General features: G+C 42.7%; 1 pseudogene across 1 annotated transcript; it reads left to right on the top strand.

The window, feature by feature from the left end:
• Nucleotides 1-4,032: 4,032 nt before the first annotated feature.
• LOC307052684 (large ribosomal subunit protein eL21-like) lies at nucleotides 4,033-4,559 on the top strand (annotated as a pseudogene). Its single transcript has one exon. The product of its transcript is annotated as a large ribosomal subunit protein eL21-like (transcript).
• The last annotated feature ends 719 nt before the right edge of the window (nucleotides 4,560-5,278 follow it).

Here is a 5,278-nt window from a genome sequence, read left to right as displayed (position 1 = left end):
TAAAAGATGCTTTCTTCTTTGCTTGAATGTTTTAGAGTTTAACCAGTTGGTGGTGGTTGACTGAATAACAGAAAAAACCAGAGCAAGGCGCATCCCCTCCTCAGCCTGCCACCCACAGCGGGGAGGCTGTATTTGCTTGACACAAGATCAGAGGTAGTTGAGGCTTTGGGGCTGCATTTAAAACTCTAAATGTGAACAAGTGACTGGAGCAAGGTTCCCTGGAATAATTGCTGGCTGGGGTTATTGCCGGCTCCAGGGAAACAAACATCTTAATGTCATGAATCAAGTCAAAGCTCCCTCTGGGATAATCCTTATGCTTTTCAATCAGAACCCAGTGGCTGTGAGTTCTTTGCACACTTGAATCGTGTGTGGAGCCTTTAAAAATACAGAGACCCAGGCCTCACCCTAGGCCAATTCAATCAGAATCTCTGAGGGTGGGAAACACTTTGCTGTTTTTCCATAGCTTTCCAGCTGATTCCAATCTGTAGGCAGTTTACCAGCGTGTGGTTTAACCTGTGGTTGGGAGAGCTAATCTTTCTAGACTTTTGTCAATATCCTCCCCTTACCAAGAAAGGGGGGTGTAGCTGGGGCTATAAGTCTTGAGGCTGTAAGCCCACGTGTAATAGCTTCTGCTGGATCTGTGAATATAAAGTGGATAGTTCACAGCAGAAGGATTAGAGACAGGATTAGAAAGAGCTATTGCTCTTCTGTATTCACTCACTTGATTTTCTCTCCTTACATTTTGTAAGAGTATAGAAGGCAAAAGAACCACGTTTATCTGCTAGACCTTGTTCTGGGAAATTACCTCCTTTAATTTTCACAAATGGCTATTTTTGTCTCCCATTTACAGATGAGAAAGCTGAGGTTCAGAGGAGTTAAGTACCTTGCTCAAGGGCTAAATACGGGGTATAGGAAAGTTGGGATTTGAACCTCGGTCTGTCTGACTTGAAAAGCCTCGTCTTGGAACACACGAATCATATTTTGGCAAAGTTCAACATCAAAAACATCTAAAAGCCTCTGGGAAAACTTTAAGAGGAGTTGACAAGCAGGCCTCTGTATCAGCAGCTGGAAAGTGTTATAATCAGCTTCGTAATTAGGGTGTGGCCCTCCCAGGCCCATCCCATCATCCCAGAATTGGGAGTCAGCAACAGGAAAGCAAGCTCAGGGGCTGCATGTGCCTTGGCTTCGATGAAGGCCCTTGTCTCATGAACCTGAGGCATTGTCAGAAGAGAAAACTAAGAGCAGGGGACAGAAATAAGGGGTGAAGAGTAGAAGGGACCTCTCCATTGATTACTACAAACTTTGATCACCTTGGGATTTAAAGAAACAGCCCTGCCTCAAGTCTAGCATTCCTTGTTTTTTACTAATATTCATGAAATGAAAGCGCCACAACTCTCGGAGGACCTCAGTAGATGTGAGTCTTTGGAAGGCCTGAGTTCTGGAATGGGAGCTGGTCTCAGGTGAGTGCACTACGCATGCTTTGGTGTCCATGGCTTGGATGTGGGTGGAGGTGAGAAGATCACTAGGAAAATAGTCATAACTTGATTACACGAGAGTGGCCTGTCAGATCTGAGTACAAAACTGACCCTGCTTGGGATCCATGATGTCTTTGAAAATGTGCATCCAGACTGTCTGTGGCCTCCTACGAAGATACCCCGTGTAGTTATAGCCTGGAAGCAAAAACATGTGAGCCTGCATATAAATACCCCTGTCTTTTTTATTATTATTATTATATATTATTCCAGACACCTGAAACAATGAGTGAGATGAAGAAGGAAACCCTGAAGTTCTGGGGTGTTTTGGTCTTTAGCTTCTATACCTTTTCTAATGGCAAATTATTTTTGGAAAGTGCTCTCTATACTTGATCTGTATGTAATCATCTGGAAAATATGGGAACATGTACTGCCAGAATATATATGTGTCTATATGTTACAACTTCAGCACTTTGATGTGTATTACTAGGCAAGACATAAGAGAGAGGGCTGGTAGTTACATCACTACACCACAGAGCCAGGTTGGCTTTTTTCTGAGCAGCTGGTTTTGAGTTGTGATTTATTGGGGTGCCAATAAGGAATCTCAGTGACATATCAGACTTTTTTTTTTTTTTTTTTTTTTTTTTTTTTGCGGTACGCGGGCCTCTCACTGTTGTGGCCTCTCCCGTTGCGGAGCACAGGCTCCGGACGCGCAGGCTCAGCGGCCATGGCTCACGGGCCCAGCCGCTCCACGGCATGTGGGATCCTCCCGGACCGGGGCACAAACCCGTGTCCCCTTCATCGGCAGGCGGACTCTCAACCACTGCGCCACCAGGGAAGCCCTATTATACATTTTTAAAGATGAAAATATGCCAGGGAGACATGAAATTTACTTAAAAAAAGAAGTACTTTTGCTTCTGAATCGAAGAATTAGAGCAGAGCACACAGGAAACAAGAATGTGAGAGCAAAGATGGCTGCTGGCCTTCTCCTTGCCGCTTTCAAAACCAAAAGGGCAGCGAGGGTCAGAGCTCCCTCAGGGGGCTGGAAAGAGCACCTGCTGGGGGTTGGGAGCCCCAGCTTCCAGCACTGATGTGCCCCATCCCAGCTGTTGTGTGGGTGTGTGTGGGTGATTCCATCTGTCCTTGCCTGTTTGCTCTTTGGTTAATAAAGTAATAGTGGTCACCCTACCTCACAGCAGTGTTGTGAGGAGTCAGTGAGAGCTGGAGGTGGTTTGAGAAGGTTGAAGTCCTCTACAGACCTCAGGCTGTTAAACTCAACTGTCTCCTCCCTGTTTGCTGTGCATTACTTAATTTGTTTCAGAGTGTTATGACTGACAAATATCGCCCACAGGATGGGGGAGGTCTGGTTGCAACACTACGTTGAGAAAGTCAAATTGTGTTGGTTTGGTCTGTATAACTAGACAGGAGTCCTGTCCTTTCCTCATGGCCCCTTTTGTTGAAGAGAATGAGCCTTCCAGAAAGAGGCAGAGCGCTTCCTCCCAGGCTATGTATTTTTATTTTTAATTAAATTTTTTTTTATTTAAGAAAAACTGTATTGGAGTCTAGTTGATTTACAATGTTGTGTTAGTTTCAGGTGTACGGCAAAGTGATTCTATTATACATATACATACATTCATTCTTTTTCAGATTCTTTTCTCATACAGGTTATCACAGAATATTGAGTACAGTTCCCTGTGCTATACAGTAGGCCCTTGTTGCTTATCTGTCTTATATATAGTAGTGTGTGTGTGTTAATCCCAAATTCCTGATTTATCCATCCCCTCCCCCATCCCAGGCTATGTAAATGCTACTACAACAACAAATTGATTGAGTCCATCTTCGGGAGAACAAACCCCTTAGGAGATAGGTTTTCTTGGTAAAAATCAGTCTATAATATATTTACTGTTGGTAAGGTACTTACTGGACATGAACGAGTAGGAGTTAGGATTCTTTTTTTTTTTTTTTTTTTTTTTGCGGTACGTGGGCCTCTCACTGCCGTGGCCTCTCCCGCTGTGGAGCACAGGCTCCGGACGCGCAGGCTCAGCGGCCATGGCTCACGGGCCCAGCCGCTCCGCGACATGTGGGATCTTCCCGGGCTGGGCACGAACCCGTGTCCCCTGCATCGGCAGGCAGACCCCCAACCACCGCGCCACCAGGGAAGCCCTAGAAGTTAGGATTCTTATTCAAAAAGATGCTCACACTTTGCTGTAGAGAAGGATATGGTATACATATATAAAGACATTGTGTTAGGGTGGCTGCTGATATGGGGCATATTCCTACTCCTTAGTTAAGGACTAGGGCCGGCACATAGGCAGGCTCCAGGATATGCCAGTGTTAGTCTTCTAATCTGTATAGGTCCTTCTTTACATACTAAAGAGAGCCATCTGCTGGTAACCTTAGGCAGCAGTTTTCATACTTTTTGGTCTTAGTCCCATATACACTATGAAATATTATTGAGCTTTTATTTTATCTATCAATCTTCACCATATTAGAAAGTCAAACAGACATTTAAAATATTTATTTCTGGGCCAGAACCGCCATCTTCCGGTAATTCGCCAGAATGACCAACACAAAGGGAAGGAGGAGGGGCACCCGCTACCTGTTCTCTAGGCCTTTTAGAAAACATGGCGTTGTTCCCTTGGCCACATACATGTGAACCTACAAGAAAGGTGATATTGTAGATATCAAGGGAATGGGCACTGTTCAAAAAGGAATGCCCCACAAATGTTACCATGGCAAAACTGGGAGAGTCTACAGTGTTACCCAGCCTGCTGTTGGCATCATTGTAAACAAACAAGGGCAAGATTCTTGCCAAGAGAATTAATGTGCGTATCGAGCATATTAAGCACTCTAAAGCCGAGATAGCTTCCTGAAATGGGTGAAGGAAAATGATTAGAAAAAGAAGGAAGCCAAAGAGAAAGGTACTTGGGTTCAACTGAAGTGCCAGCCTGCTCCACCCAGAGAAGCACACTTCGTGAGAACCAATGGAAAGGAGCCTGAACTGTTGGAGCCCATTCCCTATGAATTCATGGCATGATGGGTGTAAAGAAAATAAAAGACCTGGACTGTAAAAATAAATAAATAAAATATTTATTTCTTTGCTTAAGAATAACAATGATAAACCCAATACATATTAACATAAATAACAGATGTTTTCATGAAAAATAACTACATTATCCAAACCAAAAAATTTAGTGAGAAGCATGGCATTGTTTTGCATTTTTACAACTCTCTCTAGTGTCTGGCTTAAAAGAGGACAGCTGAATTTTCATGTTTGCTTCTGCATTCAGTCTGTTGTAATCTGTTGTGTTGGTCGAAGCGTGTGAAGAAAATCTGAACTCAACTAGATATTTAGCTGGAAAAGGGACAAATATTTCATTAGTCTTTTCAGATAATTGTGAATATTCTTCTTTGATACTAAACCACAATTCAACAAGAGGTAATTTCTTTTTTATAAAATTAAGAAAATTTTTACTTCATGAAGTGTTTTACTTCACCAGTCAGATACAGACACAGACATGAATATACTGACCTTTTATTTATCTGTTATTTTAGCACACTTTTGCTATTTTATGAAGCAAAGCATTGCAACTTGACTTAAAAATTAAAAAAAAAATTTAAACTATATTTAAAGGTTACTTTCCATTTACAGTTATTACAAAATATTGGCTATATTCCTTGTGTTGTACAATACATCATTGAGCCTATCTTACACCCAATAGTTTGTACCTCCCACTCCCACTGCTATATTGCCCCCGCCCTCACTGGTAACCACTAGCTTGTTCTCTATATCTATGAGTCTGCTT

This window comes from Hyperoodon ampullatus (genome assembly GCF_949752795.1).
Source record: "Hyperoodon ampullatus genome assembly, chromosome: 4".
Classification (NCBI taxonomy): Eukaryota; Metazoa; Chordata; class Mammalia; order Artiodactyla; family Ziphiidae; genus Hyperoodon; species Hyperoodon ampullatus.
Note: the sequence above shows the minus strand (reverse complement) of the source record. Positions and strands in the feature narration are given on the sequence as shown.